This window comes from Melospiza georgiana, chromosome 17 (genome assembly GCF_028018845.1).
Source record: "Melospiza georgiana isolate bMelGeo1 chromosome 17, bMelGeo1.pri, whole genome shotgun sequence".
NCBI classification, from domain to species: domain Eukaryota; kingdom Metazoa; phylum Chordata; class Aves; order Passeriformes; family Passerellidae; genus Melospiza; species Melospiza georgiana.
This window is the reverse complement of record NC_080446.1, coordinates 11,702,567-11,726,306: the sequence shown is the minus strand read 5'-3', so window position 1 is coordinate 11,726,306 and position 23,740 is coordinate 11,702,567. Positions and strand designations below refer to the sequence as shown.

The following is a 23,740-nucleotide window of genomic DNA, read 5'->3' as shown; positions in this document are numbered from 1 at the left end:
CCGCGGCCTCGCAGGGAGCTCCCGGTGCCATCCCGGGGATGGAGGCGCCTCGGAAGGCGCTGGCCAGCGGCAGCGAGCAGCCTCGGTACCCGGGATGCGAGGGGCTCTGCCCCGCCGGGGCTGGGGCCGGGGAGGGCTCGCTCCTGCCCAAGTTGCGTGTGGCAAGAGGTGACAGCGTCGCCTTTATGGCAGCGTCGCCTTTATTGTGGGATTCGCGACACGCGAGGCGGATTTTGGTGGTTTGCGAGCCCCAGGCAGGAGTTGGCTCCTGCGGGATGTGGAGCCGCTGCCTTTCCCCTCCGGCCAGGGGAAGGAAGGGGTCTGGGCTTGCCCTGGGAAGTTTAGTGGCAGCTGTTTGAGCACTTGCATGTCACAGCTCCGAGAACTTTCTCGGGGGGCTCCTTCCCAATTGTCACTTTGTGTGTCGCTGATGTTTAGGAGTACTTTGCTCCCTGGCATGTGTACAGTAATAGTAGCCGGCTATTTTCCCACTCCTACGAGTTCCTTTAGGCATAGTTTGAATGACTTGAGGATGACAGGTGCTTATAGAGCTGGCTTTCTCCTCCTGTACTATTTTATAGGTAATCCAAAGCTACATGGGTCTTGTTTTTATCCTGGATCTTGCAACACGTTCATTTTCTCACTGCAGTTTGTGCTTATACTAAAAGATAAGCAGTTATAGCTTTCTTCTCTCTTGACTTAGGGGAAAAAAAAGTATTTTAAAACAATCTGTATGTTTAAGACGACTAAAATTTCCCTGTGTTATGTCGCTTAACTAAATAGGGATACATCTCCTTGACTTGGGCGTGCTGGAGGCGCGAAACTAAGTTGAGTTCATCTCAAACACAAGAAGGTTTTTGTGACTGGAAGCAGCAGCAGCTCGGGTGCCTGTGTCTCGCCGTTTCAGAGCAGCAGCAGTGGCGTGTCGGGGATGCTGAGCTCCGTGCCCACCTTCCCCCGAACCCCTGGGCTCAGGGACGGGGCTGGCTGGAGGTGCTGTCACCAGCCCGGCTGCCTCTGACACCACCGGGATCGTGTGTACATTGCTAGGCAACTGCACAAAGCACAGATTTATTAGAGAGGCTGGGAGATCTAACCTAGTTAAATAACTGCTTCCTTGAGTAAGCAATATGTGGAGCTATTTATTTCCCCCCCCCCCCCTTCTTTTCTCTCCCTTCCAACTGTTTTTCGTGTTCTTGACACTTGTCATATCAATTGTGATTAGATCCCGGGCTTTTGATGAATCATTTAGCCAGATGCTTGGAAAGAAGAGTGTTCTGGGAAAATAGCAAAGTTTTAAGGGGGCAGAAGGCACTTTGTATTTGAGGGAGATAATGTACAGTTCAGTGGAAATAGTAACTGTGAGGCTTTTAAAAAAATCATTAGAATCCCCTTCTCCCTCCTATCTGAGTGTGCATCCTGCCATGCAAAGTAAGAGGCACTGATTTTAATAACTGTTTCTGAGCTGCTTGTGGGACTGAAATGAGGAGAAAGCTTTCTACTCTTAAAATAAATATCTGCTGTGAAGCGTACCGGTCTGGACTGTGTCCCTGTAGGTGATTTAAAAATTTTTTTTTTAATGGTAAAAAGCAAAATTTTGCAGGTTCACTTTGTCCCTGAAAATTCCGTGAAGTTTGGAGTGGCTCCAGTTAATGTCATCGGTGTCTTTCCACGTCTTCCATCAGGTGGTGCTCTCTCCATAACTTTTAGGATGCAAATACCTCCCGTCTCCGATTATTTTTCAAAGACTACTGCGTTTATACAGCAGCCTTTTGTTAAACATCCCGAAAAATCGCTGTGCAAGTTGTTGGCTGTTATTATTTTTTTTTTAACTTATTTTTCTTAAGTGATCGCTGGACTAGGAAATAGGAAAGGCACAAGTCAAGAGGAAATGTAGTCAGTTCTTACCCGATTTGCACAGCTGCTGCTGCTTTGTGTTATTCCACACGTAAAATTAGGAATACTACAAAGAGACAGCAGAATGCTCTTGGTTTCTCCCTGGAATACCTCATTTCATCCTGAGGGAGCTGGCTACCACTCATTTCTTTATGTAATTTCTCCATCACTCTATTTATAACTCTTTCCCCCAGCAATTACTTCCCCTTCTCTGCAGTCTCTGTATTTATTTGTAACTCAACATATGCTTTTCGACGTCCTAAACTTTTTGTCAGCTTTAGGGTCAGCTGCTAATTCAAATGCTTTACTTTTCCGTGCCAGACACAGACGCAGCACCAGGTAATGATAGCAGTACCCAGTTCTTTCAGGATTTTGGGGCAGCATTACTTACAGGGAAGTTTTCCTGAAAGTCCGTGTGCGTTTTTTCTCCCACCAGAACATGTGGGCTATTCCTGCAGTTGCCGCACACTTTGCTATTGTCTGTTTTGTGAGGATTGTTAACACAACAGGGGGGATAAATAGAAAGATTAAAGTCATTTGCAGCTGTGAAAAAGCATCCGGTGGGGAAAGTAGGACAGAGGGTTTACATGGGGGCTGTTGACCCGCACACCAGATTATTTAACACTTGTTTTTCTTCTGATGGCAGCGCTTAATTTAATTTCCCCCCTGTCCTGCTCCTTGCTTTGATGGCAGAGCTTGAACCCTCCCAAGGGCCGCTGCCACATCGCGAACTTGCGGCAGCTGGGAGTTCATCACACAGGGCTCGTCCAGCCGGGAGAGAAGATGAAAAGGGAGCAAACTGCGAGGAAATTTTTTGGGGGAAGCCTTGATTTAGTAGGAGTTCATTTGCTGAGGTTTTGCTGTCAGTAAATTGGCGGTGAAAAACGGGCCTTTCTGAGCGAGCTGCTCTGTGTGGCAGTTGTTAACAATGCAGCCATTTAACTCAATAATCACTTTTCTCTCCCTCTGGGGAGCTGTTAGCGCCACAATTCCACTTTATTTTTATCCCCGGCTGGCTCGATTTGTTTTCTAATACATAAACAATTAATCCTAAGAAGGTGGTGTTGTGAAACTGCCTCTTTCGACAGCGGCAACGAAAGGTCACTGTGTGTATAAAGGCGTCTGTGAATCTCTGAGGGATAATCCTTCTCTTTTACAAATGCAGAGCCCTTTTTAACCATCCAAGTCCCTAAGCTCTGCTTCTCTTGTTTAATTGTACTTTTAAAGTCTGTTATGCTCTGCGTGCAGGCCCACGTGCTCCAGTTTTCATTAATATTACGGGAATGATTTGGGGCACTTACTGTAGAATATTAAAGTATATTTTTTTTTCAGAAGGCACCATCATCTGTTGCCATGGAAACCCGAATAGTAGTAAAGATGTAGGTCTGAGGCTTTGAACCTCGAAAGCCACGGACAAGGGTTGTTTCTTATAGGAACAATTACTTTTGTACATGAAATCCAGTTAAGTGGAGAGAAGAAAGAGAAATAAATTGATCTGCTCAGCATTGCTCTGACAATCCTCTTGAATAACGTTCAGCACAGAAGGATCAGTGTCTCTGATTCTCTCTATGTGTATGGTGTGGGTTTTTTAAAGCTCATTATTTATCATAATAGTTGTTTTATGCCTCAGGTAATTTTCATTGTGATTTTATAAGTGAGGTGCACGAATGTGTATTGGCAGGTATTGTTCTTTGCCTGAATGGGAAATACTGACTGTACAATGGAGAGGTGTGCATTGGAACTTAAATATTTTGGCAACAGGCAAATTTGAGACTGATTAAATGTGGCCCTAATTAAGAAAAAGAATAAAAATAGCAGATGTTGTCTGAAATCAACCTACCAAAATCTGATTGAATACGTGGCTTTGCTCAGTGATGAGAGTGATAATACTTCTGCTTCCCCACAGAAATCCTGCAGCCTGGTTGACATCCCCAGAAACCCTTACGGTGTTTGGGTGATGAGCAGCAGGATGTGTGTGTGTGTGTGCGCATTGCTATATAAAGCCCTCTGTCTTTCTAGAGAGACATCCCTTAATTTTTTATGGAAACTGCTGCAGTCTGTTTCCTCGCTGTCTTGTAAGGCACAGATTAAAAATGTAACTGAGCTTCCAAAAAAATGCTCATAGGAACATCCATAGATGAGACTTCCCTTACATGAATTTGAAATAGCAGCAGCATGCAGGGGTCACCTGCTGCTGTGAACAAGTTGTAGTCCAGGTCTCCATCTGTGAAGCAGGAAACCTTCTGTGTCTCCCCTTGCCTCAGTAGCAGAGGGCTCCACTCCCCTAGGGAAGGGCTTGTGGGTTGCCATTCCTTGGCTCTGTGCTCATATTCTTGATAAGAAGGTGGTATATGGCTCTTGTGGTATTTCTGGAACGTTTTATGGAGCAGCATTACTTGGCTCATTGAAGCCAATGTATTTGGCCTGGAGTCACTTTTTTTATACCACTCACTGTTCCTTTTTCATATTTTTCTTTAGCTGGTGCTCTCCCCTGTTTGTGCTGGATGTACCTTCATTTAGGTGGTCTCTGCTTATTTTTGAGACATCCTTACCTACCTCTTACCCTGCCACCTTCCTGGCCTGGTGCTGTCCCTTGCTTTGAATGCCATTCCAGGCAGAACCAGAGAAAAAGAGCAGGCATGCAAAAGTGGTGGATGTTGTTGATGGCATCAGTGAGGACTTCTCACAGCCTGGTCCTATTTTTCTGTGCACTTGTCATTACATAACAAAAAGGGTTCATTATTGTGAGCTCTAAAGATCATGCATCTTCATGGTAAAGGAGACAATTACTGTCTTAATCAGACTATGCATCATTTAATCAGTCCTGCTTGTTTTTTAATATCCAATAAATACATCCCATCTATCACTGCAGTTCAGAGATGTCAAATGCTTTGTAAACTGGATGACAGGACATTGCACGTTCCAGAGGAAAATGCTGATAAGAAAGAAATTTCAGCTAAAGAAAACAAGGATCTCTGGAGAAGGAAAGCTGCTAAGGCGTTGTTCAATGCCCCAGTTAAAGATGATGTAATTCTAGGAAGTCCTGGTAAAACAGGACAAGAAACCCCAGGAAGAAAGAACCTACTTAGTGCTTGGTCTCCTCTGGTTATCTTGTTTTCTTTTAAGTAGTGCTTGTAAATCAATCCAAGGCCAGTTGCTTGATTCCTTTTCTCCAGCTGGATCCCCCTGGGACTGCAGCCTTGGGAATTCAAACCGACTTGGTGAATTCTGCTGCTGTTTGAAGCTGTGCTGCTCATGTAGCTGAAGAATGATTGAGCTGCTTATGAATTTTGGGAGGATGGGACCTGGCTCTTGTTCCTTGATATTTTTGAGTTCATCTCTGAGGAAGGCTGTGGGGTTTGACAGCTGATGATGTTGTGTGGGCACAGATCAGTGCTGCAGCCTGAGCGACCTCCGCTTACGCAAAGCTCTTTGTTCAGCCATGCTGCTCCCTTTGTGCTGGAAGTGCTCAAAGTGTCCCATATCTCATGTTTGCTTAGCTGAAACGGCTTCAGATCTGGCTTTGCAGAGGAAACAGAGTTTATCACTTTTTTTTCCACATATATCCTTGTCAATCTCAGCTTCCTTCCTGGTAGTGACTGTGTTGAATCACTGGGAAGCAGCTCCTGGCTGTGAATTCAGCTGTGGAGTGAAGGAGGGCTGCTCCACTCTTCTCCTCTGCAATGCTGTAAAGAACAACAAAATCAGGAGTATTACCACTTCACCGCTTCAGCCAGAGTTTATCCTTTTTTTTTTTGTTGTTGAAAATCAATCCTTCCCTCTTTTGAATTTGAGGAAAGTATCATTACCTGTGTGAGCAAAAGTAGGGCTTCAGGCTGTGCTGGGGATGTTTTATTGGAATATTTTGCTTTTGACTCCAGCATTGCTGAATTTGTTGCTGCTACCTTAATCTGAACATGTGTGAATCTTCTTCCCCTTATTACTGACTCAAAGATCAACCCTCAATAGCAGAGGGGAGAAAAGAAATCCTAAATAGGCAAATATACCAACTTTAAAGTGAGCTTTCAGGGTCTTTTATTTAAAGGCAAAGTGTGGAGTCGGGGATGGTAGTGGTGCCACGTGGTTTTGTTTATTTGAGAAGATAATGATGATTTGTAGGAGTGAAAAGCAGTGTGTTATTGTGACCAACTAGTAGAAGTAGGGCACAAAGCAGGGGAGGAAGAAGGGAATTAAAGCAATCTGACTGCTCTATAATGGGCCTTTCTTCCTTTAGAAATGTTTACTGGAAGTGCAGCAGCATTTGCTGGATAAGCAGAAGAGCACTTCTGTCAGCAGGATGGGAAGCTGCTGAGCTTGATGGTTCGTTCCTCCAGAAAAGGGATTTGCTGTCAACATGTACCCACTTAGGTGGGGGCAGCCCAAATCTCATTCTGCATTCCTAGGTGGGAATTCAGTGCTCTAATGGGAACAGTTGCTGCTGAAAGTGTAAAGTGCAGTGTGTTTCTACCACAGTCAGTCATTTCTCAGGGAAATATTTTGTGGTTTTGATGGTTCTACAGAGATGTGTGGCTGAGAGATTAAAAAAAAAAAACCCAACCAGCTGAGGCAAGAGGCTGTCTGTGTAACTCTAGTTATTCTTGGCTGGTACCAAGAATTTTTTACTAATTTGTTCTTAAGAAAAGCACCAAGATAAACAATAATGAGCTATTTCTAGTGTTTTCCATTCACACCTACCTGTTTAAAAAAGGTGAATATCTCTAAAAAGTCTGTTCTGGGCTTTCTCTGGTCTTTAGCTTGGGTGTGATTGTCAAGTGGCTGGGCAGAAGTGCTTGTGACCTTCTCATTGTTACCTTCTCATCCCAGAGAGGCAATTGCCACTTTTGCAATGGTACCAACTCCTCTCCTAATGAGCCTCTTTAATAGAAACTCCTTTTCCCCTCCTAATTGTTTATTAAACCTGAAGGGATGGCTTTGTTGTGTGGTACCTTTGGAACCCTTGAAGAGCCAACTGCTAAATGCTTTAGAGGCACAAATTACTGGGGTTTTTGATATCCTGAAGAATGTTTTCTTTGCAGTTGTGTAAGGGGGAAACCGAGCAGCAGCAATGTGAGCAGTGCCACAGTCAAGCAAGAAGGGTGACAGCTCACAGGATCCTGGTGTTTGGTGGGGGTTAGTGATAGAGAGTGTGATGGGAAGGAGAATATGGTAAATTTATAGCAGTAGAAAGAGAAAGAGGAAAGGGGACTTTGGCAGAACAGAAACAGTGAGGAAACAGACATAAAATAAAGCAATGAAATGGGCTGCTGGATGCTCTCAGGCTGGGAGGGTGGCTGGCACTGATAGAATCTCTCTTTCTTTTAGCTAAATGTCCATCAGAGTCACTGTGAGATAGCTCATGGCTGCAAATTTTGCCCCTTAGCCTGAAACATGGGATACAGCACCTAGCTCTTGTCTTTCATTCCACTGATTGAGTATCTCCCTTCACAAACCAAACTGATGTGAATATTTTGAATTTACCAGCAGCCCATTCTAGCTTTGCTTAGAAAAGCATCTATTTATCTGTTATATTTGCCAGTTGCTAATATTTTGAGAGCCTTAACCATGCCAGCAGCAGTTCTCCCTGTTGCTCCTCCAGCTCAGCTGGTATCTCATTGTTCTGCTCGTGTGCTCACACTACAGTTGCACACTTGATTTCAGAAGTGGGAAGGAATAAGCATGTGAGAGGAAAAGCCTATTATATTTACACTCTGGCTGTCCCACAGTGGCTGATCAGTGTGGAATTCACGTTCCCTGGACATGATTCCTTTGCCCAGGTTTTGTCTCCTGAGAAGGTGAAGGGCACAGAGAGGCCTCAGAGAAAAGGAAAACAATTCTTATCTCATTTGCTTCTCCTGTGTTGTGCTCACATGTGCAATGTGTTTGGAGATTGTTCACCCACAGGTGATTGTTCCATTGCATTCTGCTGGGAGTTGTTTTCACTCTTTGGCCAATCAGGCCAAGCTGTGTCAGGACTCTGGAGAGAGTCACCAGTTTTCATTATTATCTTTTTAGCATTCTGTCTGTATCCTTTCTGTATTCTTTAGTATAGTATAGTGTTCTTTAATATAATATAGTATAATAGTAATAAATTAATAAATAAATAATATAAAGTAGTAAATTAACTTTCTGAGAACATGGAGTCCTCCTCATCATTCCTTCCTTCATCACTGGCCCTACACTTACAATAGATCAGGATATTTTGGGTACCTCAGTGCCTCACTGGGCCTGGGTCAGAGCCTGTGCCAGACAGCCCAGATGTGCCTCAAACTGTGCAGCAGCCAACCCTAATTAAACATCCAGGAGCTATCAGCCACCTGAATAAAACCAGTCACTCATCTTTGCCCCTTCCCTTCAAGATCTGGTTTTGAGTCTTTCACTTGAGACAGAGTTTTTGTGTTGCATTGGCTGCGCAGGGCACAATCAGCTGATGGATTTGACTTTCAGATGAGTGGCTGGAAGCTCCTGTGGTGTGGCTGCTGTGCCAGCACTGACTCATTCCCTCTCTGGAAGGTGCCCTGGGGCCTCTGCTGCTCTCCTGCCTGGCAAGGCAGGTACAGAGAGCAGGGCTGGAGGGCTGCCAGCATCCCCTGACTCCATGGCACAAACAGTGCATTTGGTCCTTACCAGGGATGCTGCATTGCACCCCCTATTTCCTTGTGGGAATTGAGAATTTACTTGTTTGTATAAATTAAATCTAGACCCACTTGTAATTTCCTGTAAATCCAACCTGAATATATATTTTGTTGAAAAAAGCTGCTCCAAACCAGCCACTTCCCCGCAGTTCTTGAGTTTCAAATATATTCCATCAGGGAGGATGAATCCGTGTGATCTAGTAAAAAATAATAGGTTTCCAAAAACAGAAAAAAAATCTCATTTTAAAAGAGATTTTTTGCTATGCAAATGTTGTTCAAAACATTTCCCCAGCTTCGTGAATAAATTTTTTGTTGGCGATAGGGTTTCCTACGCAAACAGTAAATATTTTTATGATTAAAACATGGGAGATGGTGTATGTACTAACAGCTATCAGCACGTGGTAGGAATGATCAGAGAAGTGGAAAGCTTGGAAATAAACACAGTGTCTCTGTTGGCACAGGGATAACCCTGGAGACTGCCAAGGCCAGAGCCTGCAAAAATAAGAAAGTATAATTAATTGTCCTTAAATGAACTTACCAAGCAAAAATAACCCTTTTAAAGTAAACACTCAACTTTGCATTTTTCATAATAAAGCTTTTCTATCTGCCAAAGATTTCCATGTTCTATAATGTGTTTATTAAGATTTCTGTGCATATTTATTGTGAAAAAAATTAACATACAGAGTACAGCTGCACTGGACATCTGCTTTACCCTTGCACTTTGATTTTCTAGTAATAATACAAAAGCATTTCTGATAATGGCTGGGAAGTAAAGTTTTGGAATGTTTATTGGTGATTTCTGAAGGTCACTTGGCAGTTGTCTCTATTGAATCACTCCTGGGTTTTGGTATGATTATTTGGTGTAGGTTTTGTGATGGTGTGGGGGTATTTTTGTTTTGTTTTTGTTTTGTTTGTATTTTTAAAGAGGTTTTGCTTCCATGCTGATGAGCTGCTACTGCTAACAGAATGCCCAATAAATAAATGTTTCAGTGAAAGAAATATTAAATTTCCTTCTGTCCTTTAATGTAATTCCCAGTGGTCACTGACTTCAGGGTGACTTGCAGATGTTTAAAACACGAAACAGCAGCAGCATTAACAACAAATAAACCCCAAACTCGTATCATGCTGCTTGCCAAGTGTAATTTATGCTAGAATTGCTGCAGAAAATACAGGAGAGTATTTGGATTATCCACTCTGGATTACCCACAGAGTTCTTCCTCATAGGGGATGACAAAAGGATCACTCATCACATTCAGACTTCTGATGCAATTTCTATTAAAACTGAGAACATTTAGAAGTAGTTCCTGTGTAAGTTTTGCTTGGTGATGGTAAACTTTCAAATTTTCAGTTCTTAAAAAAAAAGTCGGCATTGAGCGTCTCAAACAGAAATTTAGCAGAAATCCTGAGTAGTATTACAATGTAAATGCAGAGTGAAGGTATATACAAAGTGATTTTTGAGTGGAGGAGAGGAATCTGGAGGTGATTAATGCTGAGATTTTTGAGAGGACTGACTGGAAATTGGTGGCATATTTGCATCAAACTGAACGTGGGTTTGAAAAGCAGCAAGTGCACTAAGGGCAGAATGTGCCACCTGCTGTGTTTGTATTTTAAAAAGTATATATCAGGATGTTTTTTCTGCCTGGAATATTCCCCCTGAGCATCCTCTTATTTCCAGGGGTGACAAATTAACATATTGAGAGTACACATAAGTGACAGCAATTTCTCCTCTTTGAAGAGAGATTTACAGTATCTAAATCCATTTAATTTCTGCATCTCTAACTGAGAATGGAGCTGGGAAGGGGAGAGTACCTCAGAGGGAAGGAAGGGGAATAAGGGAAAAATATTTAATGTACAGTGAAAGGAATAGAATGAGATAAAAACAAGCAAATAATTACTTTGGGCATTATGAAAATCTTACTGCAGATCCATGAAGCTGTGGCATTGTGTCCCAGAGGAAATGGTGGGAACTCTGAGTCACTTTAATTTAGACAGGACAAAAAATTGAACAATCCACTGCAGGCTTTTTTTCCTCTAAAACTTCTGACTTTATTATAATGCTGTTGAAGAGGGAACAGAAGAGGAGGTAGAGTGAGGAAAAAAAAAAAGTGTGATGGTGCTGTATTTAGCATAAGTCATAACACATACTAATGCTCTTCTGCTGTTTCTTAATTAATCTGATTATCTGTGAAATATCAACAGCATCATGGTGAAGGCAAGATTGAATCATGTGCCCCTCCAAATCCCCCTCACCCCCAAATCTGCATTTACACCTTATCTAGCCTGGGGACAAATAGTGAGTGTGGGATTTAAAAGCCCAACCAGCACAGCACACCCCAAACAACCAACCAACCCCACAAAAAACCTCAGCCAACCCCCCCCCAAGCAAACAGAAAAGCAGCCCAAACAAAACCCAATTAGAAGTGCAATCTATGATTTGTAGGTGCTGAAGAAGCACATAATGTACCAGTCAGAGAGAGGAGGAGTGTTAGGCATGTGATGCTTTATTTCTGTAGCAGAATTCCTGAGTGCTCGTGGGTGAATTGTTGGAGAGCTGAGGCAGGGGAGCATCAGCTCTTACCCTGGGGGGGCTGAGGTGGGACCCCAAAAAGGGCTTTAGGTGTCACATCACACCTGTGTGAGGGGTCCATGCAGGACCCTGAGCACCCTAAAAATCCCTGAGCTGCCAATGGGGAATGTGAAAAATGCATATTTTATGATTGGCTTTTTGTAAATATTAAAATGAATGTTATATGTGTTATGTTGGAAAGTTATGCTGTATTAATTTTCTTAAGTAGTGTGTTAAATATAGTTTTAGGTTATAACATAATGATAAAATAGAAACTATGCTATTTTTTCAAGAGAGGATTTTTTAAGAGATACCTTTTTTAAAGAGAGGACTTCCAAGATAGCAGCCACAGGACACCTGAATTTTTCAGAGAAAGAGGATTTATTGCCCCAGAAGAAATGAACTTCTTCCTGCCTCACACAGTCCTGAAGATGCTGTGAGGATTCAGAGGAAGAAGCTGACACTGACCAGACAGAATCCTGTGTCTGAATGGAATTTTGGCATCATGTATGAGGTGTATGAATATGCAACAGGCTGTTGTTTTTAAGGGTCAATCCTCTGTTAACGTGGGTCTTTTTTCGGGCTTATTTTGCCCAGAAAGAGGTACCCAGACTGTCCATAACTCTTTGTTTTTATTGTCTCATATTGTCCTAATCCAAATTATCCAATTTGTATTACTCTAATTACATTAATATTTTATAACCATTTAATTACTATTAAACATTTAACATTTTAAAAACAAGTGATTGGCGTTTTTCACAGGGAACATCACATTATGTTAACGTGGGTTAATCCTCAATCTTTGAGTGCTTGAAAGGACAGGGTTGAACACAGAACTCTGAGGTGGGGTGGTGAGTGTGTCTGAATGCTGGTGAAAGTCCAGAAATTCTATAGCTGTGGGGAAACCTGAGAGGAAATTAATAATTCTCTCTGTGGAGCTCAGTTTGCATAGTGTGCGGTAAATAATGCATGGGCCCACGGAGCCAACAGTAAAAATAAAACAAAATATTGAGTAGCTGCCCCTCCAGTCAGGCCATCCATCTTTTGCATAAACAACTAAAGGTCCCTTGGCAGAAGTGTGTGCTCAGGTGATTTTTTCAGTCAAACCTGCAAGAGGATTGGCACAGGGTTTTGTGGATAACCTTCCACTAGTGCAGCTAAGACCCTTGGGAAAGCTTGATTATTTATTGATGTTAATATTTTTCTTTTCTTAGTGTGCCTTTGTGGCAGGGAAGCCCATCACCTGAGTGGTCAGGAATTTGTGGGCTTCTCCTTTTGGCTGCATGGATGTACAGGGGGGTTTTGCTGCTCTCTGTGTAATTCTGCAATGCCCTCAACTTTTTTATATCACTCCAGAATTGATAAAGCAGGGATATAAACAGAAGTTTGGGGATTTGGGCAGAGTAAAATGCTGTTCCAGTCTAAACAATTTGTGGTTCTATGTAGTGAAAGAAGCTCTTGACAAGCCACAGGAATTTAAGGGAAGTGTGCTGGAATTAATAGATTTGCTTTTTGCTGTCACAGATTTAAATTCCACTGGCACCTAATTCATGCAGGAAGGCAGAGCTGTCACTTCTCAGGCTCTGTCTGTGTCAGGATGGTGGCTTAGATAATTGCTCAGAACTAGATAGCACTGGAAATTTTTCTTTTATGACAATTCAGGACAAAATGGGAGCCTGGAAACTTAACCTGTATTTTATTGATAGTGCACGTCCTTAGAGCTGTGCAGGCAGCTCCTGTGTGATCATGAAGGGCTGCCAGGAATTTTATTGTGGTTTAGACTTGCAAGGAAGCAGTTGGACTGCAATGAATTGGGATTTGAGCCTTTATGGGCTTGTTTAAATTTGTATTTTCTATGTCGTGCAAATACTTCTTGTTTGAACCAAAATCAGCATCATGTACACAATTAAGGTCACCCTGTGCTTCACTGGAGTATAGAATGCTGGGTGGGGAAATCAGTACTGTTGCAATTAAAAGGAATCATTTGAATTCCATTAAAGACAAAAAGGAGGAGAGAAAACACTGTTATTTATCAGTCAACTTGAGGGAATTAATGTCTTCTGAAAATTAGCTTCAACCCTGTTTTTTTGCTATTGTTCTCAGCACTGATATTACCACAGAGTTAAAGAGAACAAATTATAATGAGTTTTTTCCAAACTTTCCTTTTTCTTTATGCCCTGAGGCTTCCAACCCATTTTCCTTACTCTGCTCTCTCCTTTTGCAAGGCATTTAGTGGCTGTTCATTCCTGCTGTGTTCCTGCAATGCCCATGCATGTTAAATGATATTTTAGGAATTTATAGTGGCACAGCAGCAGGTGTTTATCTGTGTGCTCAAAGGATGTGCCCAGTAAATCTGCAGATCTCTTTCTGTTCTGATGCTGTCAGGGCGACTGGAGTTATTTAGGAAACATCTAGATTTTCCTCTGTGACAATTCTATTAAGAGAAGTAAAAAGGTTAAAAAGATAGCAGTGGTTAAAAATGTGAAAAACGCCAATCACTTGTTTTTAAAATTTTTAAAGTTTAATAGTAATAAAATGGTTACAAAAATAGTAATACAATTAGAGTAATAATAATTTGGACAAATTGAATTAAGACAATATGAGACAATAGAGACAAAGAGTTATGGACAGTCTGGGTACCTTTTTCTGGGCAGTACGAGCCCGAAAAAGGATCCATGATAACAGAGGATTAACCCTTAAAAGCAACAGCCTGTTGCATATTCATACACCTCATACATGATGCAGAAATTCCATTCAAACGCAGGATTCTGTCTGGTCAGTGTCAGCTTCTTCCTCTGAATCCTGACAGCACCTTCAAGGTGGGAAGAAGTTCATTTCTTCTGATAATGGAGCAATAAATTCTCTTTTTTGGAAAGATTCAGGTGTCCTGTGGCTGCTATCTCACTGTGAGTCCTTTCTTTAAAAAAAGTATTCTACATAGCATCATTTCTATTTTAACCATTTTTATAATCTAAAACTATATTTAACACACTACCTAAGAGAATTAATACAGCATAACTTTCCAACACAACACATATAATATTCATTTTAATATTTGCGAAAAGCCAATCATAAAATACGTGCATTTTTCACAAAAATGTTCTAGCAGATTTTTCTTAGTCTTTGGTCTTGAGTTTGACTTTCACCCATGTTTTTTTCATGAAGGGAAGAGAGGAGAATGGTGGTTCATGCCAAGCTGCTGGTGCAGGGAGGGAAGCCCTGCTGGAGGGGATCTTCCTGTGCTGCTGGGTTTTGCTTTTCTCCTCCTTGGGCTCATCCCACCCAGCCACCAGTGCTTCACCTCGTGCCTGCCAGAGGCTGCAGCCTGCTGAGAGTTCTGCAAATCCTCACCAAGGGTCTTGAAATCCCTGAAAAATCCAGCAAGACCAGGGCAGGGATTGTCCCTATGTGCTGGGCCCTGGTGAGACCCCATCTCAAATTGTGGGGTTGGTTCTGGGGCCTTGTGACAAAGACCTGGAGGGGCTGGAGAGTGACCAGGGAAGGGAATGGAGCACCAGGAGGGGCTGAGGGAGCTGGCAAGGGATTCAGACAATGCTCACCAAGGGTCTTGAAACCTCTGAAAAACCCAGCAGGACCAGGGCAGTGATTGTCCCCATGTGCTGGACACTGGTGAGGCCCCACCTTGAATCCTGGGGTTGGTTCTGGGGCCTTGTGACAAAGACCTGGAGAGTGTCCAGGAAAGGGAATGGAGCACCAAGAAGGGCTGAGGGAGCTGGGAAAGGAGCTCAGACAGGAGAATGGGGGTTCATGCCAAGCTGGGGGTGCAGGGAGGGAAGCCCTGCTGGGGGGGATCTTCCTGTGCTGCTGGGCTTTGCTTTTCTCCTCCTTGGGCTCATCCCACCCAGCTGTGAGTGCTTCACTTCAGGGCTGCTGCCTGCTGGAGATTTCTGCAATGCTCACCAAGGATCTTGAAACCTCTGAAAAACCCATCTGGACCAGGGCAGGGATTGTCCCTCTGTGCTGGGCACTGGTGAGACCCCACCTCTGATTCTGGGTCCTTGTGACAAAGGCCTGGAGGGGCTGGAGAATGTCCAGGGAAGGGAGTGGAGCACCAAGAGGGGCTGAGGGAGCTGGAAAGGGGCTCAGGGTGGAGAAAAGGAGGCTCGGGGGGACCTTGTGGCCGTGCACGACTCCTGACAGGAAGGGACAGCCTCCTGGAGAGTTCTGTTGAGAATGAAATGCTCATCAAGGATCTTGAAACCTCTGAAAAGTCCAGCAGGACCAGGGCAGGGATTGCCCCCCTGTGCTGGGCACTGGTGAGACCCCACCTCTGGTTCTGGGGCCTTGTAACAAAGAGCTGGAGGGGCTGGAAAGTGTCCAGGGAAGGGAATGGAGCACCAGGGGGGGCTGAGGGAGCTGCCAAGGGATTCAGACAATGCTCACCAAGGGTCTTGAAACATCTGAAAAACCCAGGAGGACCAGGGCAGGGATTGTCCCCATGTGCTGGGCACTGGTGAGACCCCACCTCGAATCCTGGGGTTGGTTCTGGGGCCTTGTGCCAAAGACCTGGAGAGTGTCCAGGAAAGGGAATGGAGCACCAGGAGGGGCTGAGGGAGCTGGGAAGGGGCTCAGCCTGGAGAAAAGGAGGCTCAGGGGGCACCTTGTGGCTCTGCACGACTCCTGACAGGAGGGGACAGCCACAGGTTGGGCTCTGCTCTAGGGAACAGGGACAGGAGCAGAGGGGAAGGCCTCAGACTGGGCCAGGGGAGGTTTAGTCTGGAGATTAAGGAAAATTTCTTCATGGAAAGGGTTGTCAAACACTGGTGCAGCTGCCCAGGGCAGTGGTGGAGTCACCATCCATGGGGGAAATGAAAAGGTGTGTGGATGTGGCATTTGGGGACGTGGTTTAGAGGTGGCTTGGTCAGTGCTGGGTTAACAGTATGACTCAATGATTTTAGAAGTATTTTCCAGCCTAAACAATTCCATGATTCAGCATTGTGGGAGAAGCTTGTGGCAAGTTGTAAAAATCTGTGAGAAGCATGGTGGGATTAAGAAGTTTGCTTTTTGCAAAATTTCCGTTTTCTCTTTGTCATGGAGAGAGATTCCAGTGGCATGGAATTCATGCAGGGGGACAGGGCTGCCACTTCTTAGCCTGTCTGTCAGAACAGGAATTAAGCTAATTGTTCAGGAATAGATGGAACTTGGAACTTCTCTTTTATGGGAACTCAGTACAAAATAAAAGCCTGGAAACTTAAACTGCAGTTTACTGGCAGTACATGTCCTTAGGACACAGTAATAAAAGAGTACAAAGTAATGGAAGCAGGAACTGCATCTCCAAGCTAAATATTTATGTATGAATTGACCTTGGCTCTTTCTACTCCTTTCCTTGCACTTTAATATTTTAAAGAGGAAGTAAATACCAATGAAAAATTATTTGTTGTATTGAATACTGTTCCCCTGGATACCTCTCATCAGATGATAACTTTGATTCCAAAGATATTAGGGAGGAGGAAAATGTTTATGTTGCTGTTTTACAGCAAGGCAAATCGAGTACAAGAACATTATCTGTAATATATCAGTAATTGCACAAGGAAATTATTTAAAGAAAATGTATTTAAAGATGAACATGAATCAAGGTTCCCCTCCCCCAGCCCCTGATGATACTGCACTGTTAATTAATTCTTTCAGACTAAAGGATATCACAGCTCTCTGTCTGCTCCTGGTTTACCAGGAAAATCAAAGTACTCTGACTCACCACACTTGTATTTGGTTTTCTCACAGGTGAGAATGAAATCTTGCCTTTTTATGCTAACTTCAGCTTTCCTTGGGGGCAAGGGAGCCCAGTGAATGTTGCACTGAAATCGTGCAGTGTGTGAGAGCTGGGCTCCCTTCACAGCACTCTTCATAATCCCAGGAATTGTTGCACTGGGGATGCTCCATTAGAGAGGAGGTGGAATTTGGTATTGTGTTAGTGTTACTGTCATATTTTTTGAAAAATCTCTTTGTTAGGATTTTTACGCTTGGGAAGCTGAGAAGCCTCAGAGAAAATCAAACCAATAATTATTTTATTGCTTCTCTTGTGTTTCGTTGCTTTAGAATGTAGTTGGAGATTGTTTATCCAACATGTGAATTGTTTTTACTTAATGGCCAATCACAGCCAGCTGTGTCAGACTCTGAGGAGTCAGTCACGAGTTTTCATTAATATCTTGTTAAGCCTTCTGTCTATCCTGTCTCTATTATTTTGTATAGTTTTAGTACAGCATAACATAACATAACAGCCTCCTAAGAACAGGGAGTCAGATTCATCATTTCCTTCCTGATAATTTCTTCCTGTCATAGGGGACCCTGAAAATACCAAATCCTTAGATCAGGGATTTGGAGGCTCAGCTTCCCTGGTCCAAACTCTGTTCCCATCTTGTTTGATAACCTTGAGCAAATGAATTTTTTCCATGTCTCACATAAGTCTGTTGTAAGGACCATCCTTGTTTCTTTTCTATCTCTCAGAAGTTTGGGGGTGCTCAGTGAACACTGGGGAATTATTTGAGGATCTCCTGATGTAAGGTGGCATGGGGATGTGTGTTTTCAGGTTGGCTCCTATTTCTCACTAGCATCAAAGGATAACTTCTCAAAAAGGTTTGTTTAGATCTTGGCTGTCATCCATGAACATGTATTCAATAAAATCAGTGGAGTTACTTCTTGTTCACCTTCCAAAAACCTCAGGAACACTGAGTGGTGCCAGCTCTTCCTTGGAGGAAGAGATCATGGAATGGTTTGGGTTGGAAGGGACCTTAAAGACCTCATTCCACCCCTGCCATGGCAGGGACACCTTCCACTGTCCCAGGCTGCTCCAAGCCCTGTCCAGCCTGGCCTGGGACACTCCAAGGATCCAGGGGCAGCTCCAGCTTCTCTGGGCATCTCCTTCATTCCTTCCCATGGACATGGATAATCCACATGAACCTTCCTGAGGCTGAGCTTTCCCAGCTCTCCCCGTGTGTCAGGTGCTCCAATCCCTTCATTATTGTTGCCTTCTGCTGGATTTGCACCAGGACATCATGTAATAATTGTGTCTGTGTGTCTGTTTTAATCCTCTCTGCACACATCAACCCTAATGCAAAACCTGTTTGTACTGTCACATTTTCCTCTGTGTGTATTTTACACATACATGTATATTTTAGGATTTATTTGGAGGTAGCTGATGCACAGGGTAGGATTTCCCAGGTGATTCTTGCTTGATTAAATTTCAGTGTGTGCTTGCTCAAATATTTGGCTTTGCTGAATAAATTGGTGTATTATGTTCATCTTGATTTACTGTCTCAGTGCTGTCCACTTGGTACAGAAAGCTAATAATCAGAGTGTCAGCAGCTGTTATATTTTCATTTAAGGGAAAACATACTAATTCTTTTTTGAGACAATGTGCAAGAGGAGAGATTTACTTTTTGTGTCACACTGACTTGTCTATAATTATTTTTGCTAGAAGCTGAGTTGTTTTTTTTTTTTTTTTTTTTTTTTAAGAGCTTCTTGAACAATTTATTTGGTTCTTTTGGAGAGCTGAAAATGCTTCTAGTACTTGGCCTCATTAAAGTGTGGACATCCCTGCTGTCTTGTGGTTTGGACTCTAGGACTAAACCTAGCTTAGAAGCAAGTTTAAAGTGTGTTTTAGTTTCGTAAATTATAAAAAAATCAAGTCAGTTTTGTGTCCTGTGATGTGTTGGGTGGGCTGGGGCTGTTTGTGGTTTAACTCACATTCATAGGGAGTGGTGCCACCAAGTGTAGTGCTGCATATTTGACACCTCCAAAATCCCTTTTCTGCCAGCACTCTCTTTGAGACTTATTTTTGCATTTGATCACATCTTAATATAGCAGAGCAGCCTTTGTAGGAGAAAGAGGGTTGTTTCTTTTTTCATTGATGGGGCTGCAGTAGAGAGAGCTCTCAGTGGAGGCAGACTCTGCTGTGTGTGGGTAAGGCTGTGTGCCCAAACCACCCTGATTAGCCTGGCTTTGCTCCTGTGGCTCCGCTGGCACCTCAAACCCATTACAGGTTTGTCAGTGCTGCTGTCTGTCTGCTCGGAGCAGTCTTGTTAAATTTAATGATTTCTGAAATATTCCCCTGCCTGCCTGTGGTAGTGTGTGAACTGCAAGCACTGCAAGTATTCCTGGAAGCAGGTTTTATAAATGAGAGTATTTTAAATGTGTGCATTAAACATGGTAAGGGAGAGCTCCTGTGCTTTGAATCCCCCTGTTTTGGTGAGGAGAATGTGGGCATTTATCTGGACTTGTACACATCCATGGTTGGTGTAGTTCTCATCTTGCCTGAGTCTGAAGGAACTCCTACATTGTTTTTAGCAGATGGAAAGGATGGTTTAGGATGAGACTGTGCTGTCTGAGCTGAGGCTGTGCAGGCTCCTGTGGCTGCAGAGAGCCTTTGGTTCATGTTGGAGGGGTCCCAAGTGTTATGAATAAGAAGCTTGACTAGGCCAATGTTCAAGCAGCAATCAATTTATTAATTAATACGGTAAAGTATGAGCAATACAGTGCTGGGTACAGTGGGGGAAGTTTTCCCTCCACCTGCACACTGATAGTTAAGACTTACAGGTATTTATAGGGGTCCTCATCAGCTTTCTCAGCAGTTTCTATTCCAATTTTTACTCACCAGCAGTTTTTATTTCCTAATTTTTACACAGTCACAATTCTATACGCAATTGTGATTTAGTTTTTCTCAGGATGTATCCCAAAAGGAGTATCCCCAGATGGGGGGGGTCTGGTTTCCAAAAGGAGAAAGACAAGTCCCATCTAGTGAAGTCCAGCTCCCCAGATGTGGGTCCACCTTTCAATTACAAGGACTATAAATCTCATAACAGTGATGTCCAGCTTCCCTTGGTCAAAACCATAAACCCTTGAGGTGATGTTTATCTTCCTTTCTCAAGCTGCTTTTCTCTGGTTTGTTAAGGTGTACGAAAAGCATATTTCCTTTATAAACATTCCAAAGCTATAGTTTCAATGATACAAGCAATATTCTAAAATTATACTTCAAAAGGTTATTATTGCAGAACTCTGTAAGGATTAACTACAAGCAAAGAGCAACATCCTTAACTCTTTAATTCAAATGCTCCTAAATCAACTAAGGTTGATTGCAAACAAAAGACAGGTTCAAAGGCCTTCTTGCATGCTTTACTTTCCTCAGTTATTATTAAAATTTGTAACTGTTGCATGGTTTGTCTCCACAAACATCACAATCACAAATAGACACACTGCCTGTGTGTACCTGACACGAAACACAGCTTTGTATTTCACACAAGGAGACAGGGTGAGCCTCAGTCCTGTCTGCAGCCGTGCAAGTGGGGGCAGAAATAACTCATTTACCTCTATCCCAGCAGTGTTAGCAAGACAGGAAGAAAATGTCAGTTTTCACTGTATCCTTGCAGCATTACTTACTTTTTTGGGGGAAATCTTAAAGTTTTATATTACACGATGTAGGAATTGCAATGGAGTATTTTATTGATGAGTGAAATCAAAATCAATACTCCAACACTTGTTGAGGAGCAATCCTTGGCAGAAGGCTTGGAAATTCTGCTTCAGTTCAGAACAAAACATTACTTTGGAATGAACAATTAAAATCCATTGATTTTTAACTTGGAGGTATTAAAGTAAGGAAGTTTAGTGTCAGCCTCTAAATTGCTTTCTTTCAGCACTGTTTCCTCATCCAGATAAAGCCTTGCATGTAGAGCTGACTGCTTTTTTCCTTTCCCCCTGGCACCTTCCTCCAAATCTCTTTCCACATCTGTGCTGAGCTGTGGATAAGCACAGGCTGAAAATTGTCAGAATTGCCAATGGGAGGAGAAATATTTCTGAATTGGGTTGTAAAACAAGTGTTTTTGTGAAACCTCTGCTGGCTTTGGGAGCCAGGTGAGCTTTGGTAGGATGTTTTTCAGATTTCCCTGCTCCATGTGTGTCCCATCCCTCCCCTGTGGATTTTGTACTGGGAGAAAAATACTAAATTGTGAATTCTTTCCCAAAGCAGACATTGAGTCAAATTATTCTCATGGGGTTTTTCTATGAGTTAAAGGATCCAATCTGCACAAAATCTCTCCACACAAGCTGGTGATTCTTAGCAAAGCTTGGAATAACCCCCTTTTTCCCACAAATCCATGTGGCAAATATTTTACCTCAAAAAAAAAAAAGCATATGAACAAATTTTGAGTCTTGGGGTTGATTTTTTTCCTCCTCTCCCATCTCATTTTGTAGTGTTTAAAACTCAAAATAATGTAGCTGCCTCTAATTCTGCTGCAGACTGTAAAACAGTCTGCTCTGCACTTTTTTATTTGACTCTAAATGTTGCAGATTTTAAAGTCTTTGTTTTGCAGCCCTAAAAGTTCAGGAGTATGTATTTATATCCACTTTATATACTTTTTAATCCATTATTCTTATGCAGAAGAGGGGACAGAGGCTTCAGGGGGGCCTTGAAGGCAGTTCTATTAATTCTAACAAAGCTGAAAGTTGATTAGCAATCCCATAAGCAAATGTTGTGGGTTTGTTTTGTTTGGATTTCTCTGCTGTTAATAATTAAAGGTAAATTACAGTGTTTAAAAAAAAAGTTTGTGGAAAGATTGTAATTTGCATATATGGGCCAAAGTGTTCTCAGGTACGGTAATTTCCAGTGTAGCAAGGATACTTAAGGAAAGGCTGGGGGAGGAGATGAATTTCTAGATTTGAGAAGAAGAAACCTGGGTTTCTCTTGTATCTGACTTTCATTGATGCTGCTCACAGATAAAATACAAGCAGCACAATTTTGCCTGTGCCTTCAGCTGGATGGAGGAGACATGAAAGCATTCTTTGAACTGATGTGAAGGTTTGTGCATGAGCAGCTGAGCAGCTGTGCTCAAGGATCTGCTTCAAAACCCACATGTGGGAAAGCTCCTGGGCACTCCTTGGAGCTGACCCATCCCCTCCTTCCAGCTTTGTTGGACCAGAGGAGTCTGAGGTTTTTAGGTGATCTTTGTTGTAGGAGCGACGGGGGGTAGGATGGTCGGGACAGACGGACAGGAGAGATCTCTGCAGCCAGGGCTGGAACTTGGGGTTTATTGCAAAGGGCCTGGGGGCAGGGCCCTGCTGGGAGCTGCCAGACACAGCTCAGAGCAGGCTGAGACAGGAGAGGGGGAGAGAGGATGAGAGGGTGAGAGAGTAGAAGGGGTAAGAGCGTAAAGCGAGTGAAGTACCCATTCCAATACAATAAATCTTCTTCTGTGTTGAATATTCTAGCTCTCACTAACCAATCTAGTACAAGATACAAATCTTAAGGCATTTCCATACAGCCTATAAGAATCATTACATTCCCACACTGTGTTACATTTTAAACCCTAAAATCTCCTCTTTGGGCCCCTTCTGCCAAGCTGCAGGGTCTGCTCTGAGCCTTGGGCCTGTCTGCAAGCAGAGGGTGTTGTTCCATCAAGAGGGGATCACCTTCAGCTGGCCATGCCATTGTTTTCCAGATGTTCAGTAACTGAGAGATCTCAAAGCCTGCTTTCATTTCAATCTCACTTATAGTTTCCATATTCTCAAATTCTTTTGCCAGGCAATCCTATTTATAAGGCTTTCCTGTTTCATCTTCCTCAACACTTTGTGAGTGTGGCATCTCTGTTTGCAGACCTCTGACAGGATCATTACCCACACTTCAGCTGGCAGAGGGTTCCCCTCCAGGAGGGGAAGGGGCTCAGCTCAAATCCCAGCAGGGACAGGGACCTTGACCTTGCTCTGCTCTGATTGAGGATCCCTGTACTCTGTCAATATTTGGTGGTTCTGCTCCTCATCTGTTGGAATATTGCCCTTCTCAAGAAAGCAAACATTTGCTCTTCCCTCATTTTAATAGTGGGCTTTTAGGGAAAGGTGGTGATTACTGCTTCATACCAGAGGTCTGAAAGGCATCTGAGTGCTGCTGGTTTGTTTTTCTTAAATGCCAACTTGTTTTTCTGCTTGGATTGCTGAAAATAATGTGTGTGTGTGTAGCTGTTCTGTACCATGTGCAGATGGAGGCCCTGACTAACTGTGAGGTTTGGGGAGTATCTTGGCCCTGAATTAGGAGGGTTAATCATACGTAGGAAGTTATTCCTCTAGTTTCACTTTTGCCAAATGTAAAGCTTCTCTGGCACATGCAGTATCATATTTGGGCTGATGTCCAAAAATAAAAAAAATGGTCAATAAGGATTGCCAGTTACTCTGGCAAGGAACCAATTATCCCATTCTGTTTCCATCCCTCTGTGCACATGTCAATAAATAATCACTCACCCGTGATCCCAATCAACTCCCTGAATAAACATATGTGTGCTGAAAGCTTTGAAACTCTAAGTGGTAGCAAATATCAAAATGCCTTTACTCATTTGGATTTCTTTCCATCTGTTAAAATACCCATTGAGGCTTTAAATTGTTTGATTACACTTAAGGTTGACTATGGAAAATCAGTTGCACATTGCATGGACTGATCCATATTGACACAAATACTCATGCCCTGTGTGAGCTGTGTAATAGCACTGGGAGAGTGTCTCAGTGCTGAATAATGGGATGCTGTGCTGCAGTAATGGGATTTCTGTCCATTTTAGAGCTGCTCAACTTTGAAAGTTGTACAAAGTGACTTTGCAGTTGTCCTTGTTTGTGAGATTTATAATAAGCTGTTCTGCATGTCAATTCTGCAGGC

At 42.9% G+C, this 23,740-nt stretch overlaps 1 protein-coding gene across 5 annotated transcripts in view; it reads left to right on the top strand.

Moving 5' to 3' along the window:
• The window catches only part of PTPRT (protein tyrosine phosphatase receptor type T), a 491,783-nt gene that overhangs the window by 216 nt on the left and 467,827 nt on the right, over positions 1–23,740 (top strand). The gene's annotated exons all lie outside the window — the stretch shown is intronic.